Here is a 14,306-nt window from a genome sequence, read left to right on the forward strand (position 1 = left end):
CCCCCCGCAACCTCCGCCGTCCGCCGCCGCGGCGGCAAAGCGCCTACAACTCCCATCATGCACTGCTGCCAGAGGGGAACTACATCCTCCACGGGCCCCTGAGGCTTATTGGCTCCCCGAGGGTCCAGGCAACCAATCAGATGAAGAGGTGGTGCGCTGGGAGTTGTAGTCTTGGTCCCCCGGCCGCCATCTTAATGCGGTATCGGGCTGGCACCTGGGGAGGGCGGTGGCGAGGTGTTGAGGCCGTAGGTTGTTTTGAGGATGGCACGTTTTAGCTACCAGAAATCGTGACGTTGGTTTAAGAGGTTTCGAGAGATAAATACATAAGTAAACACTCTAAAATTTATTGTCTGCTTTTGTGTTTTTATAGTGGCATGTTTTAGGCCTTTCTCTGCAGTAAGGAACTGTCTGCACCCCCCACACAAAATGGCAGCCTGTGGTGTCAAGCAGTCACTGCGCGCCTGAGGCTGCGTTTAACGTACCCAGATTGAGCGAGGCTTCTAATAAAATATGAAACATTGGTGAAAATGTGTAACATTGTGCTGCGTGTCAAAGAAGTCGTGGTACATCAGCAGGTCGCTGTATCACGCAGGAGCACCAACAATGCTCACATTGACTTTTTGCTGAAGGTTTTTCTTTCTGAGAGTCACATAATGTCCTGTGTGCTTTCCAGGCCTTTATCACCAGTCTGAAAACAAAAGGCAAACAGAAGTTAAAGGAAAGAGAGAAGCAGGTAGAGGTGTTAATACAAAGCAATTAGAGTCAGTGTATAGGCTCTATGAAACCCATAACAGCTTCCACAGATCTCCCTGTTATTTTCTAGGTACTTAGGTATGCTTTGTTTGATTATTTGATCCCTGCTTTTCTGAGATCAAAACACTACTCCTAATTCCGATTTCCTGGTTTTTTTTTCTCTCTCTTTTTTTTTTTTTTTTTTTTTTAATTGGCGGACAGTGTATTTGCCCTTCTCCAGGCTTCTGAAACCATGCATGTCCTCTAGGAGTTTACTGAAGACATCTACCAATGGGTCTGAGGATGTTTTAGTCAAAGCTTATCAAAACTGGTTTTAACCCACCCATTTCTAATTAGAGATAAAGCAACTGCTTCCCGACTGACATGCTGTCTTGCAGAGTTGATTTGATAAGATCGTTTTGGCTTACTAAGGTGGGCACTGTGCCTGGTTTACCAGAGCCGATAGGTGGAAAAGAAGGAAGAACTAGCAGTGGTTTTGTGGAAGTGGGCAAGGAAGCAACAGCAGTGATTCAGGGGATCCATGGTAGAAGCATGCAGTGAAATGCCAGAATTTGTTGCATTTATTAAAATAAGGCAAACTATTGTGAGAGGTGCTGATACCATCGCTATGCCAGATCAATGCTATGTTAGGAAGGGTAAGGTGGCTTTATCCTTATCTAAATGGCTCATCTGCTTTTAGCCCTTTAGAAGTCAGGTGTCTACGTAGTTGCGTGGACTCTCTGTCGCCAGTGGAGATACAGGTGGACACCTCTGGAGAAATACTCACTCCGCCTATGTTACACATCTGTTTTCAGATTAGATGAGTCATCCTCCAGAGGTATCTATCTCTATTGATCTCTCTCCCTCTACAGGGAACTAAGGTGACCACTTCAGACTAGATATCTATATTTTAGACATCTGATGTTAGAAGAGATGAGTTCCACCCATGAAGACTAAAGGTGTCTTCTCAAAGGTGTTATCTCTGAATCAAGCTTGGGCATTTTTGAAAGAGTCTGAGGGGAATCTTGTCAATCTACTGTTGCTATTGTAATTGCTCTTTTGACAAATAGCTAATGTCAGTCTTCTATGGTCTCAGTCTATTTCCCTTCCACAGTGATAAGTCTATCCTTAAAAATTGGCTTTGTGGGATACAGTCACATGTGCTTTTTGTGCTGTAGCCTTTATCTGTGCCGTAAGAATAGGTAAAAATATTTAATAGACTGTTATTCTTTGCATGCACCTGTCAGACTTCTTGGGTGCCTGTTGTTTTTTAAAATCATTTTAGACAATAAGATAATTTGGCTTCCTACTGTAAAAAAACGACCCTTATAATTACACAGAATTGTATTCTTAGACGTGGAAGCTGGAAACTCGTTAGTTTTTGCTTACAGCTCTATTTTGTCCATTCTGGGTCTGAGCAACACATTTGGGGTGAAGAGGGTACAGTCCTACGGCTGAAATTTGCCACTGAAGTTCAATTCTAGATAGAAAAAATGGTTGATGAAAGCTAGCTTTCTTAGGACCTTACAGTGAAAAAAACCCTGTTTTGCCAATTAAGTAAAAAAATAGAGAGAGAGGAGCCAAGTTCAGCTCCTTTGTATAATCAGCTGTCACTCCGCAGAACAGAAGAGCAAAAGAAACTGAAGTTACAGTTATTGGGGAATTACTCCAGTAAAGCTGTGTGAGACACTGGGTCAAATTTTGGTCTGATGTGACTCCCTGGCTTTGACAGTTTATCTTAGGGAACTCTTTTGGCAGCCAATTGCAGACTGAGTGACAAAAAAGGAATTTGATACACTAGGGCTGATTTTTACACTGTGTTTGGGAAGCACCTACTACTGTGAGAGGACTCAGTTTAGAGTGATGCCAGCAGGTACAACTGGAATGACGATGATGAGGAGGACAGCATGTAATTAATAAACTGCTCTTGAGAGAAGAGCAACATCTGAGAAGCAGATATAGATTTTAAACAGCTTGTTCTTTTCATGTTTTGCTATTCTTCTTTGAACCAAGTCAATCCCTCTTATATAACCAAGCTAATCCTGCTTTGGAAATAGTGTCATTTAGCACCATTAAAAACATTAATATTCACTTACTGGCTCTGAAGTTTGTTAGCTAATGTGTTCCACTGTTTCACACAGTGCAATTCTTCAGCATTTACCGCAAAATTATATATCTCAATATACCTCTATTGCATTAGTACAAAGTTGACATTTAATTACTGCTTTTGAAATGGGGCTTCGCTCTGTGGCGGCTGACTACAGACACTGGACCCAATCACGCTGAATTGTACCCTGATGCGAACAACAAAGACTATATGATTGCTGCAATAGCCAGAGGTAAAAAGCAGAAAATAGGGGTGGAGAGTAGAAATGGGGAGAGAAGCATAGAGGAATTTTTCACTGCCTCCAAATGGGTCCTTTTAGTTCTGGTGGCATTGCTGGCAGAAACTGGCTGCAATCTCTATTTGAAGAGATGACGCTTTCCACATCTGTGACAGGCTCACACTCTGTTCCCACACCAGTACGCTTTATCAGTCTGTCAAAGCTTGCATGTTGCATTGAATAAAGGCCTTTTTTTCACAAGGAGGATGAAGGAGAAACTCTAGCTCGTTACACCAGGTCGCAGAGCATCTGTGGGCTGGGATCGCTAGAGGGCATTACAAATCTATTCGTTTGTACACACATGTGTAAGTCTACACACGCACACGCTCACCTTACAAGACAGGGCTAGTTAATATTTGTAGCGTTGGTCTGTAAGAGGGGTCCTGTGATTGCAGTAGCCCTCTGTGCGCTGGGTCTGTGCAACAGCAGTATTCGTCTGCAGTCTGCGATTTTTGGTGTACAAACTCTGCCAGTAGTAGTCTGCCTAACCACAAGGTGGAAGAACTGCTTTACCTATGATGCCAGCTCAGCTTGCATGAAATGTACGCTACTGTGCAGGCAAGTTTTATTACTATCGTTATTTAATTGTTATAGTGCATCAATGCCCAGGGGTCCCATTCAGGACCAGAAGTCCTCGTGCTAAGTGTAATATCGATACAGTCCGCAGTCCTGCAAGGAGCGTCCTGCAGACAGATCCCAGTGCCCCACACGGTGCTCAGGCCTGCCATACCTCGGGAGATCACTCTGATCTCTTTCTCTGCATAGTATAGCTATGCTGTTAGAGATCCCTTCACTTCAGTGAGGCTCCCTGAAGAGACTGGCATGCGGGGAGCTCCCGGCAGTCGTGCTCAGAGGTAGCAGCTCTATCTCCAGTGTTCTGACAGAGCGTTCCAGGGAGCGACCGCAACCGTGACGTGCTTTACCTCCCCTTTGCCTGCCACCCCCACGCTGTCTCTCAGGCTCTTTGACAGTTGCTTGTCGGATGTCCTTACCGATTTATCTACCCGGGTGGGTGGGCGCTGGAGGTGGTAGCATGCGTGAAACAATTCAGGTCACAAGTGGAAGCTCATGGTCTGAATGGCAGGTGAGCATGGACATCGGGACGACCTTCAGGGAGCCTTGAGTAGACAATATTTCTAAAACAAATTGTTTGCTATGTTGCTAACCTAAAAGAGACTCAACTGCTAGCTCCTTTAAGGCCAACAGCCAAACTCCATTGATTTCAACAGAGCTAGGATTTCCCTTGTGGTCTGTACTCAGGAGATAATCTCCCAGCTTGCCTGAGAAACCTGACACAGCGTGCCAAAAGGCAGATAGGAATCTTCCGTAGCGGGGTGGTGTTGAGAGCCACATTTCTAGTTGAAGAATCATGGAATAACATTTTCTTACATAGATTTGAACTTTACTTTATTACAGGGCAATGAGAGGTACAGGGCAATGGGAGATGCTGTGTGAAAACGTCTTTCTCTCTAGTGGAAACAAGAAAAAAGAGTGAGTTAATTTTTTTCTAGCCAATCAAACCCTTTGATTCCTTAATAGAAGGGGCTTTAAAAAATTGAATTTTTTTTTTTTTTAAATGTAAATCTAACCTGGCTGATTTCCAGTTGAAGAAATGCATTCTAAAGATGAAACCTGCAATTCCTATAAGGCATGAAATTCATCTCTCCTAAGTCCAGATGGGTAAGAAATGCAAAATTTTATCCTATCCTGAAGATCACAGGGTATTTCATAACTGCAGGTATTTGCAAAAAATTTCCAATTTAGATATCTAAAATGAGATATCCAAACCACTGATTAAATAGAATTGCCATAGATACATCAAAAGAAGTAAGCTTAGCTTCCCCACCAGGCATAAGTCCAATATTGCAATGCACAAAAGAATTTCCAACATCGTTATCAGGACATGAGAGGTTAACTGAATGTCTTTGTACTGCTTTGCATGACATGTTTTGAATCCTGAACTCCTGTTATGACTCACCCCTATTTCTCCAATTTGCTCACCCAGGCGCTCCTAGAACATCACTTTATTCCGTGCATTTATGGCAATACTTAATAAGGTATCTAAAATACTTTATAATACTGTAACTTTAATCAGCCATGCTCTTAGCCAGCAACATTAGAGCAGTGCTTTCTCGATAACTAGGATCCTGACTCCTGGCTCTGATAAGACAGGCCTTCTGTCTAACATGCACTTGTGTAACGCAAAGAGCCGGTGGCTAAACCCTGGTCTTGTCAAAGAACAACAAAACTTCAATAGGACCAGGATTTCATCCCCTATCTTCAAGTGAAGCCTCAATATTTCAAATAGAAACAAAATGTAACATGTAGTTTTGCAATGGCAGCAGTACTATCGATTCAGAAAAAGCCCTGTAATAAAGCTACCTTCTGTTTGTTAAAATGTGCCACGAGGGGGACGAATTATGGTAAAATTACACAGATCAGCAAGCAAGGTCAGGCAGATACTTGCCGCTGTCAGTACTCACAATATGGGCAGTTGAACCATATGCAAGAAGAATGAAGAGGTTTTCCCTCCTTCCCCGAGGGATGCAGTGTTGGCTGCTGCACGCCAGACTAGATTGATCATGGCTGGGTCTCAGCCGACAGCCTACAAATGGTACCAGTTCATGGTGAACCAACAGGTGAATGTTTCGGCAAGACTGGAAGGCCCACAGCTAATACAAGGTTAAAGTCTCTTTTTAACATCTAAATGCTTCCCGTGTGTTCTCTTGCCTTTTTTAAGGTTTTTGAAGTCTCCAACGTATTTTTTTATGTAAAAAAAACCCCACAGAATGGTTATTTTTCGTGCCCTACTTGTTTTACTGTGGCTTATCTAACTGGATTCTGTAAAAACTTATAATAGAGCTAACCCAAAGATGTTCATTGTTGTAGGCATTAAGAACTAGCTTTTGCTTACACGATCTGGTTTTTAATCAGCAAACTATTGACCCGGAACCATTGTTTAGAGAAAAAAACCCCAAACAACACTGTTTGGAACATTAAGGAAAAAAGTGCTTGTCTTGGCCATATCGATGCCAATTTCCCCTAAGTGCCTATAGGCTGGTAACCAGATACAGATAGTTCTGGTAAGGGACTCATTTACATAAAAACCACTGCCAGCTTCAGAGTAACAGTCACCACGTGGAAGCTGGCCAGGACTGGAAATCATCGCTGTTTAACCTTCTGAGAGAGCCTTTACACCTTTGCGGAGACAGCTTTTGGCACAGAGCGTTAAATTCATCTAGAATTTTATGAGCAAAAATACCTTTCACGCTAAAACCACATTGGACCTATATTTGGGAATGGAAAAGTACCAATACGAGGAGGTTGTCTGGTTTTCAAGTCATCGAATCTTAAATGACGCCGGATCCCTTTAGTCCAGCTGAACGTTCTGACAGTAGTCAAAAAAGTGACACCACGGACATTGGACTTCTGCGTCTGCAGGGGCTGTTGGGTTTCCAGTCGATGTTTGGCTCTTGAATTTGAACAACCTCACGCACACAATGGCATAGAGTTACACTCTGCCTTTGCCCACAAATGTGGTGCACACAAAGCGGGGGCTGAGCTTTGCTTGTAACTCCATAACATTTTCATGCAAATGAAACATGCAATGCATTAATATTTTTGCATGCAGTAATCATCATACGCATACTTGAAAAGACAATGCCGTACACGTAAAATTACGCTTTTGATCCTGAAATAGAACTGAATTCTGTTTATTTTATGGATATTTGCAGCTTGCTGAATAATTCTTTGAGTCTTTCACTTTTGATCTCTTGACAACATCAGCTTTTAAACCCAAATTGTCTGTAAATTACCTTTTGAGCTATTGTCCTTTTCTTTTTTGGAATTCTGAGCAGCAGCAGAAATTTATCAAGCAAATTCTCTTCCTGGCTTTAAAACCAAAGCTGAAACCTGAACTCTTCTGTTTGGTACACAGTGAATGAGCTTTGATTTGATTTTTATTGTATTTCATTCAAACTTTATTATAAAACATCTCCCAGGGACTCTTGCATGAGAAACACTTTGCAAGTAAAAACAGCATTGTATTTCCAGTCTCTCATTTTTAAAGGTAACATTTTTATCATGCTTGCTTATCTCCATAATATACCACCGTATGGCAGACAACTGCAGATGTTAGGTAATAGAGCTAGATGTCTCTGTAGGTTTTTCTAATGGATTTTCTTTTCCCGTACTACAGAAGGGTTTCACTGTGTCATTAACCCAGTGACCAGCACTTCTGCAGTCTGACTGTGGGCAGTCCCCAGGCAGCTATATTTCCACTCTTCTTTGACTCCAGTTTTGTCTCAGCTGTTTTATTGACATGAAATTTGGTGGAGATTTTTTAACAAACGCCCCTCAAAAAGCTACTATGATTTAAATAGAGCAGGTGATCTTTGTGGCTGGTTCAACAGTGGGGTTTATGTTATGATTTCTATACTGTTATTCCCAGTAGTTCGTTCCTTCTCTAGAATTGATCCATCCATATTTTTCAGTGGAACAACAGTGATTTTCAGCAGCTGGATAATTTCAGGTTTGTATTCAGGTTGGGAATACAAAGTGTTTTCTTGATAACTTTCCTTCTAAAAATTTAAATCCAAACTAGATACAAATGACTCACAACATATCGCTTCTTTTTAATCGACTTTTGGTTACTATTTATCTCTTGATCTCAGAGAAGCCTTTTGTAAATGCTAACAGGATGACAGGCTTGGTTTGACCCTGCTCCTATTACAATCATTGGTCAAAAATCCTGCTGGGTCACATCCTCTGAGTGGATCACATCCCTGTGGATCTCCTAATGCACTTTATAAAATGTATCCAGTAAACCCAATAGCAACAGAAATATGATTAAATACACAGCGCACAGAAGGTGCCAAAAAAAGCGAGCTACGGCTTCACTTTGAATTTTTGCTTATAAAGATTTACTTTCCTTATAAAAGTAACCCATATAAGTCTTTATCAATATTTACCTAGCTCAGCTAGGAAAATAAAACAGTAACTACCAGCTGATCTGTGCAGTATCATAGTAGTACAAGCACATTAAAGTCTTCCTTAAATGCAAGTGAGCAGGACCCTCGCCAACTGGAAAGAGCAAGAGAACAGTTAACACGCCTGAGTTTTATAGACATGCCAAGTGGCTTAGCAGTCTTTACTGAACATTTCTGTTACAGCGGCTTGCCTGAAATAAGAAACAAAGAAATCAGATTAAGGATTGAGCTGCTTAGGACAGCAGCATTAGCACAGCAAATTTCCCAGCAAGATAACTGTTATTTTGTGCATCAGATGACTGCTCCATGCTGCAGCGCTGAGCAGGGGTGGCTTCTTAATCCATTTTGAAAAGTACTTAACGAAAACCTTTAGGAAGGTTTTATCAGCTATGAATACGGGAAAGAGGGTGAACTTCCTATCCCGTGGTTTTGTTCATATGCTATTTGGCATCTCTGTATAAGAGCATGAGAAGCCATCAAGCCGTAAGCTATTAATGCATGAGTCATGACGAGGCTTTGCGGCAATTATCAATCTTTGTGTAGTCTTTGACTATTTGTCCCCTTAGAGCACTCCAGAGAGCAGGCTTTACGGCGGGCTAGCTGCGGAGCTGAGGTGAATGCTGGTGCATTAAGGCACAGTTTGATGAGCGAATGTTCAAGTGGCAGTGCTGGCACAAGCAGCTGCCATACCACACACCCATTAGCGGGCACTTGTTCCTGTCTCTATGCCTCTCTTTGTGCTGTGCCAGTATAGGCAATTTTGTAGCTTCATGGCAACACGGGCTACGAAATGATCTGGCTGCAAAAGACTTTTTCAAGTTCTGCAGCTGAACTACAGATTTAGGCTTTTTTCATGCTCGTTTAGGAGTTCTGACTGCAACGTGAGCGAATACCTTCGTTAGCTTTAGTTGAGACTGGTAATTAATGAGAGCAGTGGGCACGTAACAGCTTGGGCTTCAGCACGGGCTGTCCAAGCCAGCCAGAGATCACACTGAATTGCTAGGGCAGCTGACACCTGGGCGATTGAATCTTCATTGCTAATCATTAGATCTGGCTTGGGTACATCTATGCAGCTTAAAATCACATCTCACAACTGCAGTATGGCTATAGTTTTGCTATCAACGTACACCTAAGCGCAGGTGTGTGACAGAAGGGAGGAGCTGGAATCCATCAGACACCTTTAAAGGCCACTTTTCTTCTTACTTTTTTATCTTTTTACCTTTCCCTGTGCACTTTGTGTTGTTGTAGGCTGTTCAAGTAGTTAAGTGGGCAACACGACCTTAAAAGGCATCATTACTGAAGGATGCTGCAAGGAATAAGCATATAAAGAACCCTTTAACCTTTGTATCTTCTGAACATGAGCTGGGATTTAAGACTTCACTGCGATCTGGAAAGAGCTGTCCTGTGAATAGCACGCAGCTTAGTACGGTTCTGTGGGACAAGATCCATGTAGAGTCCTTTGCTCTGATCCTTCTTAGAGGCAAAAAGGAAGACAGAGCCCATGCCGGCAACTGTCACAGAGCACATTATTCACCATTGCAATTTTAATCTTGGCTGTTTAAGAGGACTATGGATTGAGGCGTGTCATTATTTCTGTATGCATTAGAGTAGTCATAGCCATCTCTGCATATAATACTTAGCAAGATCAGTCCTTCCATTCGTTTGCCTTCTAGGAACTGCAAAGGGTATCTGGTTTTTTTGGGAACACGATTATGTAGATGCCGTCCTATTCTGGGTGACTGTCATTGTAATCAAGAGTAGAATTTAATCACTTTATCTCAGAGAGAGCTTCCAGAGATAGCAGTCTGAGCATCTAGCCTGTCATTCTGGGGGCATGTAGAAAAATATACACAAATGATAGACACTGAAATGTCTGATATGAAGTTTGGGACCTAGATTAAATATGGGCTTTCTTCCTGAAGGATTTGAACCGACCTTAAATAAAGAACCGCTCCCTTTGTTTTTAATGAGGCATTGCTGCAGTGAATTAATTGAGAGTAGGGGCAGAGTGAAGAATAAATGGAACAGACACAGCTGAAATAGTTTTAAAGATGAGGCTGGTTTGGGAGTTCTTCCCCTTCCCTTTACCACTGCCTCTGTTTGACTTCCCTTAAATCTTTGTGGTATCTCTCCCTCTTACGGGTATAGACAAAACCGGTGCAAAATTCCTTTGCCTGGTATCTTTAACACTGCTAACAGGAATCATCTGGAGACTGGAAAGTGAATATTGCAGGTTATTTAGACCTTGACCTTGCTGTTCAGGGTCCCAGCAGGGAGGCCAGCCATGATAATGGGGTTTTTTTGTTTGTGTGTTTGGTGGGGTTTTTTTAGCAGTTTCATCCTCTGTCCACTGGATATGGGATTGCCATACAGTAACGTGCTTAGCGGTGGTCAGCAGACAGCCATCTACAGGGAGTAACTTCCAGCAGCTCTTGACCTGCACTGTATCTGACCTTAGGGCTAGAAAGAAAGGTCTAGGTCTCCATTACCAGTCTCTCACGTCTCATCTTTCGCTTCGTTGCCTTTTCATCCTCACCAGAAGGGTGAAATCTGCACACTGTCAGCCTCCCCCAAGGGGAGAGAGATTTTTAGGTAGGTCTTAGGTCTCAGCATCTTCGCACACCTTTGTTTCATCACTCACTTAAAAAACAGTTATACTTGACTTACACTAGCGTGTGTGAGAGAAGGATCTGTCCTATTTTTTTATGTAACTCTCTCTGAACTCATTTTTTTAAAGGTTGCCAACTAGCTGTTGTGCACAGGCTTCCAGTCTAACATATTAGAAGGAAACAAAGCAATTCGGCAGCTTTCTGATCAGTGCTATCCTGCAAAATAACTGCATTTATTTATTTTGTTGTTTTGTTGGGGCTTTTTAACTGCAGGCAAGTGCCAGTATATCTCACTGTCTGCTTAGCAACAAACATTCTCTACCCTGCAAAACTTGGCTTAACCTAAAAGATTTTTGGAATCTCAGGCCTTATGTATTATAAATTAGCTGTCGGTATGTATTATAAATTAGCTGTCAGTGCAACTAAGATTATTTACTCATGCACACTGGTGGGGAAGGCAATTGATGCCTAGCATCAATTCAGTAACTCAGTGAGTAGATGCCACATTATTTACACTTTAGCAATACCCTAAAACCCTCTTATGTGTATTCTGTAGGTGATTCCTTGGATGCAACAGTGCCTTTTAGTGGCTAGTTAAATGCATCACAGATTCGTTATGAGAATCCCCAGAGAGTGGAAGCTTTCCTATCAAAGCTGTGGTAGATCATCTAAATTCAGGTCTCAGTTACCCAGTGAATCTACTGCACTTCTGTGCTTTTTGCTTCGTAGCAACTGTGGCTATCTAAGCGGCATAATTTATTAAATCAAATCTGCTTTGAGAAAAATACAGTCCACTCATTCTTCTAATTACTACTGTTCAAATTTAGCCTCAATTAGTGACCTCTCAATTTGCTGAGATTAGTTCTGCCTGTGTGGAAGTGTGACTAGCTATGAAGGCATATGCAATAAGCCGTACATTTCTTCTTCTACTTAATGTATTACACAACTAGATATCTCTTGTTGCTTTTCTTTGAAGGAGTAAACAAAATACCCTTGTTAGCTGCAAACATCCAGTCTCTCCTTTCCCAGGAAGGCTCAGTTTCTGACTGCTATGGACAACCGTGTTACCAAAAATCAGGGAGAGGACAGCAGGGCAATAATGGTGTTATTCTACCATTGTAGAACACTTTTTGATCTCTGGATCTCGACATAACATTACAGACATCTGTGAGCCACCCCCTCTAAAAACACAGAAAGGCAGACCTGCAAAATTAGTAGAGATGTGTTATTATAACTATTTTATATGGGTGAACCTAGGCACAGAGAGCAGATGCCCAAGACTAGTAAACAGAGTAATTGAACGGGAAACAAACCCCAGAGGTTCAAATTTCCAGTCTGTGCTCTAGTTACAAGACATCTCCCTCTGATCCTCCTCCTCATGCTGGAAAGCCTGGAAAAGCCTATTGAATGGGTATGATAGCTTTTTATGTTAGGATTCAGCAGTTGTTTCAGCCACGTTTGAAAGGAATGAGTCAGGAATTTGTGTATGTGGGAAGTGGTTTCCTCTCACATTACTGTATGTATGGATGAAATACATTTCCTCTACTACGAAGTCGCTGAATGAGAAAATAAAGTGGCGCAGCTGACTGGCACTTCAGTGGCTGTACTTCGACCCTGATAATGAAAAGCCAGCGGCCTCGGGAGGCCAGTTTGGATAATGCATTTCGTAGAAAAGCTGGTGAAGTCACTTGTGTTCTTATAAAGAATGACTAGAAAAGGACAAAGTGGAGAAAAAAAATACCAATACTAAAACCTGATGAATTAGAGACTGGGTTCTATAGTGAAACCTGGCCTGACTGAAACCACAGGAGAAAATCTGGCTTTAAGACGTGAGCTATAATGCAATAATGAAGACGCCTCCCTCTGTGCTTCAGACAGTTTTTGTAGCAACTAGTGTTCAGGAATCAGAGATAATGATAACGGCTTGTGCCCGCAATCATTACAGCTGTGGCACGCACAGTATGCAAGGCATTTAATGTCAAACTTACCAGCATCACGCAGCGAGACAGCGGCAAGACGAAGTAGAATGCAGGTCACCTACCTTCCCGCCCGGCTCGTAGCTGGAGGACCGGTGACATTGCAGAGCAGGCAGGTTTTATTTGCAATGAGACTTAACCACAGAATTTGGGCTGGGGCTAGAACCTGCTCAAAGATGGGCATCCTCAAATCCAGGGAGCTGGTATGATCTTCCTTCTGTCCTTCAAAGCTGATTTGGGGCTGGAGCGATAGGCCTCTGAAGTCTGGAGCCTGGTGGACACCCCGAGTGGCTGTTCCCATCTTCTGGGGAACTGGAGGGGAAAAGAAGGAGTTTAAGGGCTGGTCAGACAAGTGGGCTAAGGCAGAAACAGGGTTAGGGGAAGAGAAGGAGAACAGGCTGGCACAAAGCTGTCAAGAGGACTCTGAGCTGCTGAGGGGAGCGCTACGGCCAGCAAAAAACTGGAGAAGGAAGGAGACATAGGTGAGGACTAAAAGATTTCCCCAGTTGTTCCTCAGCAAGGAATGTAAGGTTCTTTTTGACTTGAAGCCTGGAACAGTTCCATATATTTAAAACCCAGCAATTTTTTTGAAGCACTTTGATGAGATATGCAGAAGACAGAGTTGCCAGATATGTGTTAAAAAAAGGATCTTACTGCTGTCAGTAAAGAACTTCTAAAAATAATGTTATACATATGTATATAAAACATATAGGAGTATACATCCTGGAACACTTAAATGCATTTTCGTTTGAAGGTAATTTCTTATGGCGAGGCAGGCCAGCCCGTCAGGAGCCACAGCTCTGCACCGTGCTGGCTCTCTCTGCTCCAGCAGCACAAAGACAGAGCCCCAGCGTGGCTTTCGCCGTGGCTGCAATCATTGCTTATTAGTGAATCATTCCATCAGACACCCAGGCAGGGCAGCAAACACGGAGGAGACGTTCGCCAAGAAAAGAAGGAAAGTGTACTTCCGCATGCATTCCGTGTATATTTTAACCATTTTCCAATATTTCCTTTGCTTTCAACCTCTACGTGTCAAATAATAGTAAATTGCAAATGTACTAGTTCCAGCTGAGCACAACTGGGGGTGAAATAGCTTTTCTTTGAAGCTGAAGCTAGAGTCCACTTGAAAAGCTGTAGTGAGCGCCACAGAAATTTGCAAAAGAGTAACTGAAATTCTGACCTGGTGATTCAAAGCATTCAATGAATGCTGGTGATTCATGACACAAATTTTCAGAGGAGCTACATAATCCATTAGGAGAGCAGCCTATGAAAGAGACCATCACTGTAGCTGAGATAGCAATCACTAGGTAAACAGCTTATTAAAAGAATGTTATTGTCTTCCGGATCAGCAGAAAACCAATATAGATCTTAACGAATGTATTTTAACATTGAAAAAGTAATATATTATTCTAGCATTTGTTTTCATTGCTTTTCAGGTGATCGAGGATGTCATTACACATTTCAAGTAGAGTAGAGGAAAAATATAAGATGAAGATCCAGGGCCAAATTCTTTTACATCTGCACCCTCCCTAGGAAGAGATGGGGAGGATCGTTCCACCCCACCTTGGCTCCGCTGCATGCTGTGACATTCTGGGAGCAGCTCTCATCCCTGCTGCC

General features: G+C 42.4%; 1 long non-coding RNA gene across 1 annotated transcript; it reads right to left on the reverse strand.

Annotated features, from left to right (window-relative positions):
- Positions 1–361: 361 nt before the first annotated feature.
- LOC148050060 (uncharacterized) lies at positions 362–13,981 on the reverse strand. The gene is made up of 3 exons (XR_015701726.1): positions 13,870–13,981; positions 12,755–13,001; positions 362–688 (listed from the first exon to the last, which is right to left on the reverse strand). It is a non-coding gene; the product is annotated as an uncharacterized LOC148050060 (long non-coding RNA).
- Between the last annotated feature and the right edge of the window lie 325 nt (positions 13,982–14,306).

The sequence above is a fragment of the Nipponia nippon genome, unplaced genomic scaffold (assembly GCF_047370975.1).
Source record: "Nipponia nippon isolate SJK-2023a ecotype South Korea unplaced genomic scaffold, ASM4737097v1 scaffold_9, whole genome shotgun sequence".
In the NCBI taxonomy this organism is placed as follows: domain Eukaryota; kingdom Metazoa; phylum Chordata; class Aves; order Pelecaniformes; family Threskiornithidae; genus Nipponia; species Nipponia nippon.